Raw genomic sequence first — 14,916 nt, 5'->3', positions numbered from 1 at the left:
TATAATTTGTAGAAGTAAAAAAGGCAAGTTAAACATTTGCTTACACATATCATGTTTACATGTGTTCAAAGAACTTTCCAAAACTTTGCAGTCTCATCCAACTGCATCTTTTTTAAGCTCGCTTCGCTCTTGTAGGTTTGCAAACAAATTCCACAGCACATTCAACCGCAAATTGATTTACTTTTGGGGAAACTCCTTGAGTTTCACGACTTTCTTCTTGCTGTTTAACGTACACACAGATGCAAAAAAGAAAAAACAATCTCCTAACACAGGAACACAAATCTGGCATCCGGAGGAGTCGATTTTTTCATTTATTCTCAAAGTGAAGGGAAAGCAGTAATGGAAGTGATCCAGATTACCGAGGAGTGTGCAAATGACTTCTTGGGCCCCGCTGGCAGTGTGACTGACAGCCGAATCCTGGGGCAGAGCAGATGAGGGGGAGAGGAGCATCTTCACATGAAGGAGACCATGTTTCATTTATGACATAACCTGGATGTTCATCTTCCCATCACTCCCTGGACGGCACTGCCACCCTCTCTGCATTCAAGTCCAGGATGCATCTTCAACTACCTGTCTCTCTTACCTTTCACCAGATCAGTCCCCAGGTGCCACTGACAGTGACTCTTCCATGTCTCTTGAGTGCTCTCCCCTTGCCCAGCCTCATCCAGGCCACCCCATCACTGAGCACTTGGGCTCCTACAGCAGCTTCTCTGTGATCTTACTGCCCCCTGCCTCCTGCCATTCCATCTCTTGTTCCCCATTGCTGCCAGATAGAATTCTAACTTCAACATCTGATCCATGGGCCATCTCTGTGGCACGACTTTGAAGGTCTTTCATGGTCAAGCCCCTGCTTTCTTTCCCAGCTTCCTCTCCATGAGTGTACCTCACACTACATGCCCCAGCCAAGTTCTACTGTGTTTGTTCTGCCCACCCTCCACGGCTTTGGCACATGCTATTCTCTTGACCAGGGATATCCTGTTGCCGTTTTTCCACCTGGAAAATACCTACTTGGTCTTCAAAACCAGCGCTGATTCCATTCCTGGAAACCATCCCTGAATCCCCAAGAGGGGGTTAGGACTTATTTCCCTATGTCTTTAGCATCCTACACTTCCGTACCATAGCAACTGACACTTTATGTGATTGTTTGCCTGTTTAGTGTCTGTCTCATTCAAATTGAGTTGTCAAGAGAGCTGGGCTGTGTCATGGGTATGCAAAACTATCTCCTTTAGAACCATGTTTTTGTTACTCCTCTCTATACAACATCAAACACAGTTCCCAGGATGTGTTAGATACTGCATAGGGATTTTCAAATAAACGAATGGACACAGAAAGTACTGAATTAGATCATGAAAATGGACATGTGTGTACCCACTCAAAAGGCTCTGGGTCAGACTATTCTACCTGCTGGAGGCCCCTCACAAGGTGATCTAAACTTACTGCCAAGGAGTTAGATCACAGAATGCTGCAGACTCCATGAGTGGTGAAAGGGGAAACTCCAGGGGTCTTCCTAAAGCAGCCTCATTGCGTTGGTCCCTCATCCTCAGACTTTATCCTTCATTTCCACCTAGGCAGAGAACCCTCTGCCACTGCACCTGGTGGCTGCACCCTGAAGATGCTGGAGGGGTCCCTCAGAGGAAGTGAGTGTGTCATGAGAATGCTAACCCCTGGAAGGGGCTGGAGGGCCCAAGAAAAGGAGGGCAGGCTGCCCTTTCTTCCAGCAGAGCTGTCCAAGAGCTTATCTGGCCAAGGACCTCAGTGTACTGAGCTGACTTCTCCTTGGCTGCAGTTTCAGAACATTCTGCTCCATGAGACGGGGAGCAACCTCTCCGACCCACTGTCTCCAGGTGTGCATCTCATTACTTGCAGGGCATCTCCAGCAGCCTAGTGGTGATGTCAATGATGAAACTTCCAAAGAAAGGGCTTTACCGAATGCAACATCAACAGAATGGAGTTAGGAAGGCCGGCGTTTACCAACAAACGCGTCTTCCAATCTGCCTGACTTCTGTCCCTGAATAAAGGAGCATATGTCCAGCCTGGTGTCTTCCAAGGTTTTCAGTTTTGCTTTTGTTTGTGTGTTTTCAAGAAGTTTATAAATAATCCAGTGTCTGGGCCATAAAGGGTGACTCCGAAAGATCTCATTTGTGTGCGACCTTGTTGGCGGCCGGCAGCTCCAGGCAGCCCTCCTCTGAAGCCAGAGCTCTGCTATTAGGGCTTGGAAACCCACAGCATTAATAGGAACCAGGCAGGGAAAGTGAAGTTGAGACCAGGAATGTGTCGGGAGACTTCCAGCTCTGCTCAGCTGTGTGAGGCCTGGGCAAGTCATGCATTGCCGCAGCTCAGCCTGGGGCGATCCAGGCAGAGGGGTTGGCAAGGGGGTGGGGCTCAGGCTTTCTGGGTGTGTTTGTCCAAGTGGCTGAGTGCCAGAACCCCCTCCCTGCTCTGGTTCCTGGGAGTTAACCTGGCGTTGAAACCCTAGACCCTCGTGTGCCTCAGCCAGAATCTGGCCATGGATTGGAGGTCTTCGATCTGTTTTTCAGACCCATGCTTGCAGGTCCTGCTGTGCTGGGGGAGTGGGTCTGAATGGGGTAGAGCAGGCTCTGGGCAAATGCTTCCTGCGCTGGTCTGTGTTACCATGCAGCGTGCTAAGGGCTGCAGACCTCTAGGCATGACTCATGGGCCAGAAGGAAGCAGGCATGGATGCTGACCTCCAGGGTGGTCACCCAACTGAACCACTCACAGAAAGTTAATTGGATGCCATCAGTCTGCTGTGGTAACTTAGAGAGCCTCAGAAGAGCAAAGGAACAGAGAAGATGGATTTTAGCAAGACTGTGGCCCTGATGTTCCCTCACTGGCTCCAACTTTTGCTAAGAGGCATGAGATGCCATCAGGCTCCACTCTGCTCCATGCTACATCCCACACGCATGCCACCTTGGAGCTACCACATCCCAAGGGGTTCAGGGTCCCTCCCATTGGGAAGCACAGTGTCCAGGCTCTCTTCCATCCACACAGCGATTACTGCTGATTGTGGTGCCACCACTGGAAAGCTGTGTTTCCCCAGCCAGTGACACTGCTCTGGTCAAGGGATGTCAAGGTGGGTAGGGTGGGAGTGGGGGTCAAGAAGGAAACCCCCGTGATGTCCGAATCATAACTAGCTCTCAGGAGCTGAGGGGAGTGGAGGCTGAGCATGGCAGGGTTCTTCAGGGTCTGGCAATGCATTTGACACTAAATACATGATAAATGGATGGTTGACCAGTAGTTCACTTTTCTACTTTTCTATTTGTGTCTTTTACTTTGTTTTTACAACGCTGGCATGATTCCTAAGGCAGGACTGCCAAGTGAACTTCTGATAACATTCACAGTGTCTGCCACTGTGAATATTAGGCAGTTTCTGTGTGTGTGCTCAAGTCAAGAGTGGCTATAGTTAACAATAATATATTATCATAGCTTCAGATAGCTAGAAGAAGGATATTGAATCTTCCCAAGAAGTGATGAATGTTTGAGATGATGGATATGCTAATTATCCTGATCTGATCACCACACATTATATATATCAAAATATCACTGGTGTACCATGAAAATATCTGTAATTATTATGTATCAATTAAAAATTAAATAGTGGATATATATAATTCTTAAATCATAAAAGATAATTTAGACAATTTGGCAAACACAGAATGGATAAGAAAATAGAAATTATACATGATTGCATCACCCAGAAGTACAAATTGTTAACATCTTGCTGTACTTCATTTTTCCAGCACATATTATTTTACACATTTGAGATCACATTGAATAAACAATTTTGCATCCTGCTTTCTCCAATTAATTTGTATTGTAAGTAGTATTTCCCCTTTCTAGGGAAGGTAATTTTGTTTTAGGTTAGGTTTGATTTTGTCTAATCAAGATGAATTTTTATTTTATTTGATAGAGTGGCAGAGAACAGAATTCCTGAGATAACTTTATGGACTTCAGCTGTTGATATTTGCTTATTCCCTGGATTTCTACAGCCTACTGGTAGTTTGCATCAAAAAGAATAAAATCATCTGCCACCATGCCCAAAATACTGGGCAACTCTGTGAAAGAAAATGAACTACCCTAAGCTAAAAGGTAGCTGAATTCCCCCTTACGAAAGAGCTATGTAGCACTCAGAGAGACAACGGATTCTAATGTCACAAAGCCACTAAAGCCAGCTCAGAGACTGAAGCAGGACAGAGTTTCTTCAGGATACTGCTCCTGACAACTCAGTGGCTAGGCTGCCTGGATGATTTACTTTTATTTTGTATTCTGCTTTTGATTAGCAACTTTACTATTACATTTATTGATTTACTCCAGGAGTGGATATCCACAGGTAAGAGATAATCTTATCCAACTTTAAGTAAGCATGGTGTTTCCTAGACAAATTAAAGGCATTCAGACCAGACCTGGATGAAAAGTTTAGTGAGATTTCAATTGATCAGTCCAAAAGGAGACAGGCATATTTCCCCCTTTTTAGTTGACTAGGTGTGAGTTTCAGAATATGAGTATAAGAGGCGGGAAATAGTGGGGTAAGAAGCAAACTGAATCCTACAACAGCATCTGACTTTTATTTTATTGTGCAGGGATAAATTTTAAAAAATGCTGGGTTGAGCATTCAATTCACTAATTTGTAGATATGCCCATATTTGTGGAGATACTCAATGGTTCATTTTATCCGTGAGTTCCTCCTTTGCGTAACATACCATGCCAGATGAAGCAATTCTCAAATCCAAAGACAAGTTATGTCTCAGACCTGCATCCAGGAGCTTTGTAGCCATGAATCAGGGAAAAAAATGGGAGAAACTGCTATAATGTTAATAGATGTTACAAAGTAGAAGTGACTATAAGTGACAGGCAGCTAAAGCAGAACTATAAAGGGCAGAGGACCCTTATTTCTATGTGGACATCAGAATAAAACTTCATCCATCCTAAAGAATGGTAATTAGATCAAAGAATGTTAGAGACAGGCATGGGTTTTGGAATTATTTCTTAGCTGGGTGGCCTCGGACAAAGGCTTTCCTCTCTCAACTCCTCCATGTTGTCATCTGTACAGTGGGATCAGTGTTGGCTCCCAGTTTCTGTGCCTGGTGAGGCTGTTGTGAGAAATCAACGTCATCATGGACAAAAGCACTCTGCACTGTACTTGCGTACATTAGGTACTCACTGAAGAGCAATTGTAGGGAGGATAAAGTTATCATTCACTATAATCAATAAAGGTTTCCATTTGGTACTAACACATCTGATTCTAACCTAGGACTGGTTTTGGTGACTTCTCCCATAGGTGGCTATCCCAGTCCAGGTGGGGTGCCTGAAAAGGAGAAAACAAAGTCATACCTGCTTATGGAATACCTACTATGTGCCAGTGTAAATGCATTTCCTCTAACTCAACAACCCATTGGATAATGACTGGAGTTTGAAGGAATGACCCGCCCCAGCTTACACACAAGACAGGGGACACGCTGTGCACACCTCTCCATGCTCATCCTTTCTCTCACGGGACTGGAGAGGATTCCAGGGGATGACATGAGCCAGGATCAGATGCTTCACGTATCTATCCTATCATTACTTTATTCTTGCCTTTAAAGGTTACTGGACTCCTACTAGTGAGGACCTATGGTGGGTGCCGGGGTATTGAACTGGATGGACCCTTCCTTTCTTATTTCAAAGGATTTCATATTCAGAGGGATGAAGGCCACATGGAAAGTAAATACAGTGAGTATAATAAAGACTAAGAGAACAGTGCTGAATATGCAACCTCCCCTCCCCTTTCCCCTTTCCCTCCCTCTCCACCCTAAACACGTATTTTTCCTCCTTGTCTGGATTGTCTCTAATATCTCTGTTTGGACAAAGTCTTGAGCTTCCATATCCACTTTGACCTGGGAAACAGCTTTTCTGCTTACTTATGACTGACTGAGGCCCTTCCTCTGGGGGCTTTTCTTCTCTCTGACATTCTAACGAGGACCTATATAGCCCATTACTTGATGTGCAAGTGCCACTTTGATCCTGTAGTTGTTTCTTATCTTAATCTTGGCTTATATTTATGGGTCTACCTCTAGCTGAAGATCTACAAGCTCACAATTTTCACTTTCCTCAGCACCGTCCTCACAGCAGGCACACAGTAGGTGCACAGTAGGCACACAGTAGGTACACAGTAGGTAGTTAGCAGAAATACTGTGATTTGCCAACTTTGAAACCTTCCAAGAGTAGAACAGAGTGGAGACACACATAGCCACAGAGAGACAGGGCTGGTGTGAAGTATTTCCTCCGGTCACAATGTGGAGTTCTTGAACAGCCTGTTTCCCTCTAGAGAGCATGGAAATTTGATGGACAATGGAATCAGATCCAAGACAGCCTCCAGGACTTTTGGTGAACCTTATTCAGTCAGGAGAAATGTGAGAGAGGCAAGAGAAAGGTTTCAGTGTAGTGAAAACAGAATATGTCTATTAGTGGGACCTTTCTATATTAGTAGATCAGCACAGGGAGCTGGGACAGTGCTGCCAAAACTGAGCCAGTCAGAAAGTTAGTTGCAATCTCCTCTGTCTAGATGGTCAAAATGATTGGACTTTCTTTGCCGATGTGGAATGATTGAAGGCAGATCCACATTGCCAGTTGTTGATTGATGTGTGCGTTTTGTCAACTCACTCACTGCATGAGGCTTCATGTCCACTCAGTTTGGCTTCTTAGGAAACCTTCGAGTGCCAGTCTCAAGCAAAGGACCAGACAAGATTCTGTGCCAGTGAAACCGTCCCTTAAATCAAGTCAAGCAGTGAAATTGCTTCTACCAGTCATGACTCATGACTTGGGCTTTTGTCTTTCTTTTCTTTTCCTCTTTCTTTTCTTTTCTTTCTTTCTTCTTTCTTTTTCTTTCTTTCTTTCTTTCTTTCTTTCTTTCTTTCTTTCTTTCTTTCTTTCTTTCTTTCTTTCTTTCTTTCTTCTCCTTCCTTCCTTCCTTCCTTCCCTCCTTCCTTCCTTCCCTCCTTCCCTCCTTCCCTCCTTCCTTCCATCTTTCTTGCTTTCTTGCTTTCTTACTTTCTTGCTTTCCTTCTTCTTTCTTTCTTTTTTTTTTTTTTTTTTTTGAGATGGAGTCTCACTCTGTTGCCTAGGCTGGAGTGCAATGGCTCAATCTTGGCACACTGCAACCTCTGCCTCTAGGGTTCAAGCAATTCTCCTGCCTCAATCTCCCAAGTAGCTGGGACTACAGGCATGTGCTGCCATGCCCAGCTAATTTTTTGTATTTTAGTAGAGACGAGGTTCCACTATGTTGTCCAGGCTGGTTGCGAACTCCTGAGCTCAGGCAATTTGCCTGCCTCAGCCTCCCAAGGTGTTTTTATTTCTTTTGTGTTTACTTTTGGGGTTGTTTGTTTCTTTGTTTGTTTTTGTTGAATTCAGACTTAATATTGTCATCCTCTCGGCATCGGCTCTTTTGAAAGGTAAGATTTGCAGACTTCTTCATCAGCTTTAGGCTCTAGGGAGGACAGAGTTGCTGTGCCAGTGAAGAGCCTCGGTGGGTTCTGCTTAGGCTCCAGCTAGAAAAAGCCTAGGTTATTTTTGCTGCTTGCTGACTATGGTGGCCCTTTTGAAGTGTGCGCTTGAATATATGCCCAGATCTGGTGGAAAGTGTCTATGTGTTCCCCTTAAGATGATCCTCTTGGCAAAAATAAAACAAGATGAAGGAATGGTTTTGTGCCCATTTCTTCAGCCAACTCTACTTACATGTTTATCGTGTGTCAGGGACCATAGGAAGGACTAATGAAGAATAGATTTATAGGGAAGAGCCTCTGTCCTCGAGATCCTTGAGGCTGGCTGGTCAACATGAGGATGACCATGCAAGAGGCACCTTCTGTGGGTGTGAAGTGGTCCAAACTAGAACCTGACTGAGCCTAAGTGGGATGTAGTAGTTATGAACTCTGACTTTGAGGTCAGACAGAAAATAGGTCCCAACCTCAGCTCTGCCCTATTTTAACTAGGTGTCCTTGGACTTAATTTTGCTATGCAAATATTTCTGGGTTGGAATTTTCTTTTCTGCTGTAAAATGTAAGATCAGGTAAAGTCTGAAAAGCACTTAGCTCCCAGCCCAGCACATAATTCCTGCTGAACACATGTGAGCTTTGTCATTATCATCACTATTATTGTTGTTATTACTATCATCATCATCCTCATCATCATCTGTATTTACTGAATGAGAGAAGCCTTCACAATAAAAGAGATGATCAAAAAAGATTTGGAAAGACTGCCAGGGTTTGCCAAGGTACCTGAAGCCAGGAACTCCTCCCAGAGAAAAGAAAGAGTTTGTGCAAAGACTCAGAACTTTGAGCGTGAACTGGGCTATTTTCTGGGATTAGTAAAAATGACAGGATTTCTTGATTTTTTCTGGGTAAAAGATGTTGGTGTACGGGTCTTTTGAGGACCTAAGGCATAAAATAATAGACGGTGGTGAAACCATAAGAGGTCTTGAATGGTATGCTATGAAGTATTATTATTACTCTGGAAATAAGTAGAAGTTATGGACAACATTGGATCAAAGTTTAGCATGGCTGCCAGAACGAAATCTGGGTTAGAGGGGAGCTTGGAGACACGTTTGTCTAGAGAGTTCAGGAAGGGTAATGTACTCAACGAAGCAGGCTAGCACTAAAGGCAGCCAATAAAAGGAAATATAAGAAAGTTGACTAAGGTTTTCCTGCAAGGGCCATAAGATGGACTTTATCCCCCTCGTACACCTGAAAAAGCCTTTGCCTTCTTTAGTTCATGAAACAAATTTGCAAGAAATTCTATAACTGCAGGACTGAGTCTCAGCTGACTGCAGATTTAAAATGGCAAATTATCTTTTCTGATGTCTCAGTTTGTTGGCCATGAGTGGACTGAATCCCATACAGCCAGGAGAATCTGCTTCCAAGATTTACTCGCCCCTAGGAAATGACATATGCAAGTCCAGATCTCTTAGAAGATCTGAAATAATTATTTGGAGAAAAGAAAGAAAAGGAAAGGAAAGGAAAGGAAAAAAAATGTATGATTTCTTCCTTGAGTACTAAGTTTCCTGGTTCTATTTAAAAGAGATTATAATTTAAAAATGTACGCCCCCATCTTTTCAGGAAGATTTCTACTGTATAATGTGACAGACTCCTGAAACATTGCTTTTAGTTTATTCAGAGCTGGTGCTAAGAATATGAAGATGAACCAAATGTTGTTCCTGCCCTTAGGGAGCCTGGTGTCCAGCACAGGACACAGACATGCAAGTGATAGGTTGAAGGTTTTGTGGTGACAGGAGTGGGCACAGAGAGGAGATGCATCCTTGTCGCCTGGGAGAATAAAACAGAGCTTTGCAGGAGGATGAAGACAAGCCGTCTATGTCACAGTGGTGGAGATGCATTTGCCATATGGTGACCATATTTTCTGAATCAAAAATCGAGATGCATGATTTGACACAAGGTTTGACGATGGGACAGAATTTTTGAAATCAAGGCGGTCCGAGGAAACTCAGGACATATGGCCGCCATAACCAATCATTACTGTGCACACAGGGGGCATGGTTTGATCCACAAACAACCAAAGCCAGAATTCAGGCAGACAATTTATGTCAATGCTTGACTCCATATGTGGCAAACTATATTTTCTGACCCTATCTATTGGTCTGGCCATGACTGGACACTTATTCATTCAGAGCAATCCTAAACAAAGTTGGGCATGCTGGAATGTAGCAGACTTTAGAAACTACCTGGTCCAAACTGAACCTTACCACGCCAGTGGAGAAACTGAGGCTCAGAAAGGGGAAGTGACACCCTCAAAACCATGCAGAACAGAGCTGGGTCTGGGTGCTTTTCCTTCCCTTCACCAGGGCTGGATTTGAGGGACACATCAGAAAAGCCCATGAATTGAGAGAAAACCCGATATGCCAGCCTTGGTGTCACTAAGGCCACAGTCAGCAGATTCACTCCTGACTGAACCAAAGTGTCATATTTGATGGCCTTGAGCTCAGATCTCTCCAGAATATTGATGAGGCTGCCAAGCTGAATGTGAGAATGCCAGGCTGTTTAAGACGCAAAGGAGGTTGTTGTAACACGATTTGTCAATGCCAAAGAGTTCCAAGGACTCTGAGTCTTCAACATTATATTCTACTGATCTTTCTCCATTGGCGATGAAGCTATAATGAAAAGAGAAAGCTCATAGAAATAGAGTGAGGTATTCACGTATGCGCATTCAGGAGAGAGAGCCGAGTCCCAGCCGGACAAGCGGAAGATCAAAAGTCCTCCTGCCTTTCCCCAAGATGGCACTGGAGAGGGAACCCACCTGACAGCTACACCCATTGATCTTGAATCTCTGGTCGTTCTGACTTGGGAAGAGGCTGAGCTCCAGACGTACATGCTGCCAAGAAACACTTGGTGCCTTCACAGCCAAAAAAAATGTAACACGCCTGCCCAGCATGTGAGAAGGGCAAAAAAAGAGAAGTGGTTTTTCCTCTGGGGCTGACAAAAACCAGCCCAGAACTCTGAGATTAAAATGCATGACAGGCATTCTCTTCCTGATGCGGGTCTGGACTGGAGAAATAATTTAGAAGAACTGATGGAATGACCTGTGCTTGCTATGCATGCCTCTTCCTCTGGAATTCCGGCATAGTCCCACCTCTGGGATCCAGAGCTGGTTGTGGGTATGTGGTCCCAGCTGGGGATCACTCATGTGTTTTCCTTCCTTTCCTCTCCTCTCCTTTCTCTTCCTTTTCTAGTCTTTATTTTTCTCTACTCATCTCGTTTGTTGTCTTTTGTCTTTCTTCTCTTTTGTCTTCTTTTCTCTCTCTTCCATTTCTTCCCATCCCTTCTCTTTTCCTTCCTGCCTTCTCTTCTCTCTTTTCTTTTCCTTGTATTTCTCCCCATCTGGGATAACATATAATGATGCAAATTAAATATAAATTGCTTTGTGCCCAGATGGTGTTGGGATCTGAGACGCTCTCCCAGCTTACTGATTGTTCTTAGCCATCCATTCATATTTTCATCCATCCATCTGTCCTACCCATCACCATCTCCTGCCATCCTCCCAACCAAGCATTTATCTATCCTTCTCTTCAATTCACATCATCAACAGGCATTTCCTGAATCACCTATAAGCACCAGGGACTCAACAATACCCTATGGCAACAGAAATAAATATGACTTCGACCTGGAATTTGAGAAGTCACCCAGTCTAGGAGGCAAACTTATAATTATTATTCAGTAAATGTTTGATAAGGGCACAGCGTTCAGTCCATCAGTCTATTCTGTGCAGTCTTTTTTTTTTTTTGTATTTTTAGAGATAGGGCCTCGTTTTGTTGCCTCAGCCGCAGTGCAGTGGCACTATCATAGCTCACTGCAGCCTTGAATCTGGGCTCAGGGGATCCTTCCTCCTTAGCCTCCCAAGCAGCTGGGACTGCAGGCATGTGCCACCATGCCCAACTAATTTTTAAAAAACTTTTGTAGAGAAGGGTCTCACTATGTTGCCCTGAATGGTCTCAAACTCCTGGGCTCAAGTGAACCTCCTGCCTTAGTATCCCAAATGCACTGAGATTACAGGCCTAAGCCACTACACCCAGCCTCTGTGTACTCTTTAGGTGAATAGGAGTTAGTCCTCTGAAGGGGAGAGAAAACACCAACTCTCTAAGTTGAAGGAGCACATAGGAGGTGCACATAGGGTGATGACGAATTGTCCTGAATTGCCTGGAACTGAGGGGATTCCTGGGATGCAGAACTTTCAGTTTTAAAGCCAGTACAGTCTCAGACAAACCAAGATGGATTGGTCACATTGTGTATGCATTGGTCTGTGGAGCAGGCGTAATAACAGCCACCCAAAGATGTCCAAATTCTAGTTTCTGGAATTCTCAAGTATGTCACCTTACGGGCCAAGAGGGACTTTGCAGATGTGATTAAGTAAAGGATTTCGAAATGGGAAGATTATTCTGGACTACAAGTGTCCTTATAAGTGAATGAAAGAAGGGGGTGTGAGTCAGAAAAGGAGACGTGCTATGGTAGCACAGGTTAGAGTGATGCAGTTGCTAGAAGTGCCCCACAGCCAAAGCAAGCAGGTGACCTCCAGGAGCTGGAGAAGGCATGGAACAGATTCTCCCCCAGGGCCTCCCAAAGGAACACAGCCCTTCTGACGTCTTGATTTTAGATCCATGAGACCCATTTTGGGCTCTGACCTCCAGAACTTTAAGACAACAAATGTGTGTTGTTTTAGGCCACTAAGTTTATGGTAACTTGTTACAGCAGCAATAGCAGACTAATACACTCTGCTTTCCAAAAAATCCCCCAAAGACTTGGATGCAGTTTGCCTTGCTGCATTTCCATTGCCCCAGGGCAGATTTTGGTTTTCTCCCAAAATACCATTCCTGTATTAATGAAGGAGGCAGTGTGGGAAGTATTGAGAGCACATTGAAACACAACCATTTACTTATCATCCTGCTTAAGCTGGAGCATTAGAGTGGGAATCCAGATGCTTCAGCTGCATGTCTGGCTCTGCCTTTCCTTGCTCTGTCAGCTCGGTCTACCTCCCTGGAATCTCCGGTTCTTACTTATCTCTAAAATGAACTAAATAGTACAGAATTATCATCTCAAATGTATGAACTTTGGCAACGTTCTTAAGTGATCATGCATTCGTAATGTGTTTGTGACTGAGTCCAGAGAATATGCATTTTTTGGGGTGTGACATCACACCCAAGAGAATTAAAATGGATTCTTGGAGGAGGGGCTCCTACTGTTTCTATGTTTTAGAAACAGGTGTACAGATGATACATAACTGAATACACAGTATACCCGTGGTATGGAAGGTTCATGGGGTGGTGACTAGGAAAACGTGTCCAACACGTCTCCTTTCGGGTGTGCTAATGGCAAGAAAAAGGCTGAGAATCATTTGTCTAGTGATTGCACTACCTGTTGCTATTTGATAACGTGTGTTCAAGGGCATGGGAAAGATGATGAAGCAGAGGAATCTCAGGAACTTTCTGGAGTTAGATGAATATAAATCCAATTCTTCACATGGTTGTAGATCTGTGCCACTCTGGGATCAGTCTCTTTATCTATAACAGAAGATAGAACCCTCCTTAAGTTGTTGTTGGTATTTCATTAGATAAGACAGAGAAAGATACAGATATACAGGCAAATACAAATTGGCACAGGGCTTGGCCTTCAATGATGTGTCTCCCCTTTTCTTCCTCATCTTTTTGCTCCTTACAAAATGTCATTGTGGAATCATTTCTTCGCTGCCCACCCCTTACTGTTGTGCCCCCTACCTGACACACACTTTTGCTTGTAAATTGAATCAACATATGGAAACATCTAGCTTTATTTCATTCCCTGATTAGTGGAGCGCCAAACATGTGTGTTTGATTACTCTGGAGCCCAGGGAGCACACAGCACTGGAATAGTTTGACCTCTTTGGCCAGGGAGAAAAATTAGGCCCAAGGGGTGGGCTGGCCAAGCTGCCTCTGTGCTGCAACGTGGTCACAGGGTTTCTCACACCTTCCATAAGGCCACAGTCCAAATGCAGGGGAAGCTGAGGGTTGAGCATGGAGGTCGTTCCACCGGGTCGGCTTGTGTCATGACCAATTTGTCTTCAGAGACAGCGCCGGTGCTTCCAGAGACAGACTTTGTGCTTACCGTCCCATCTTCCCACACTACGGAGTAAGAGAAGAAAAGAATAGTGTTCTACGGCCTGTTGCTGTTAGGATAAGGATTCCATGTCATGCTGTAGTGTTCTTTTAATGAACACCCACGGGGAGGAAAAATAAATCTCCAGGCTCAATAGAGGGGACAGAAAGGCTTCTTAAGGACATTTTCCCCTTTTAATCTGGCAAGCATCATGCACTGGAATTCATCATGTTTCCTTCTGCGCTTGGGCTGCCAGGAAACTCAGAGCCAAATTTGTGTTATATTCCTAACATCTGTACAAAGCCTTTCTGATATTTTTTATGTTTTTATGTTTGATTTGTTCCTTGTAACTTTATCTTTTCAGTTGTTCCTGGTTCATTCCCAGAACCCTAGTGGGCTGATGTGCTCTCTGGGTAACTAATACCAGTGAGTATTCCCAGAAGATGACTATCGCTATTGTCCCCACTTCCCCCAGTTCTGAACCCACTAAGGATTCATAGTCCTGCCTTTTTTCACCAAACATTAATATCACACTTACATTGTGATCCAGAAGTCATGACCCACAAGGGACCACTTGGATCTTGCTTCTTATTTGATACCTAACTCCAGGAATTGCCTCTTTAACACTGGGTGAGAAATGATGGACCAGGCTCAAGGAAAGAAAATCCTGTCAAAGTTCAGGTAAACAAATATGTTTTGACCACTTAATCTAGGTATTGTGGAAATCAAGATGCATAGACTGTCATTCTGGAGCCCACAGTCTCACCGGGGTTACACGCAGGGAACAGTTAGTATAGCACAGTCCCCTAAGTGCTGTGGCAGAATAGGTGTAATGGAGCACTGGAAACAGGAGGGAGATCAGTGTTGCAGATCCCAGTGAATCAGGCAATACTTCCTGGAGGAAGTGGCATTTGAGCTTAATTGTAAAAGGCAGGCAGTTGAAAACTCATGTCCACATAGAAAACTGCACACAAACATTCATAGAAGATTTTATTGATAATTGCTAAAACTTAGAGGCAATCAAGATGTTCTTCAATAGGTAAAGGAATGAACAAACTGTGGTACATCTGTACCAAGGAATATTATTCAGCAATAATATTGATATGGAGGAAACTTACATGCATATTATTAAGTAAAAGGAGGTTAAAAATCTATATGCGTTCTGATTCTAATCATAAGATATTCTGGAAAAGGCTAAAATATCGAGAAAGTAAAAAAAAAAAGATAGTGGTTCTTAGGGGTTTGCTGGCAAGGAGGAAGGGATAGAAAAAGAGAGAGAGAGTGAAAGAGA

Source organism: Trachypithecus francoisi, unplaced genomic scaffold (genome assembly GCF_009764315.1).
Source record: "Trachypithecus francoisi isolate TF-2019V2 unplaced genomic scaffold, Tfra_2.0 Lachesis_group3, whole genome shotgun sequence".
In the NCBI taxonomy this organism is placed as follows: Eukaryota; Metazoa; Chordata; class Mammalia; order Primates; family Cercopithecidae; genus Trachypithecus; species Trachypithecus francoisi.
This window is presented reverse-complemented; position numbering follows the sequence as displayed.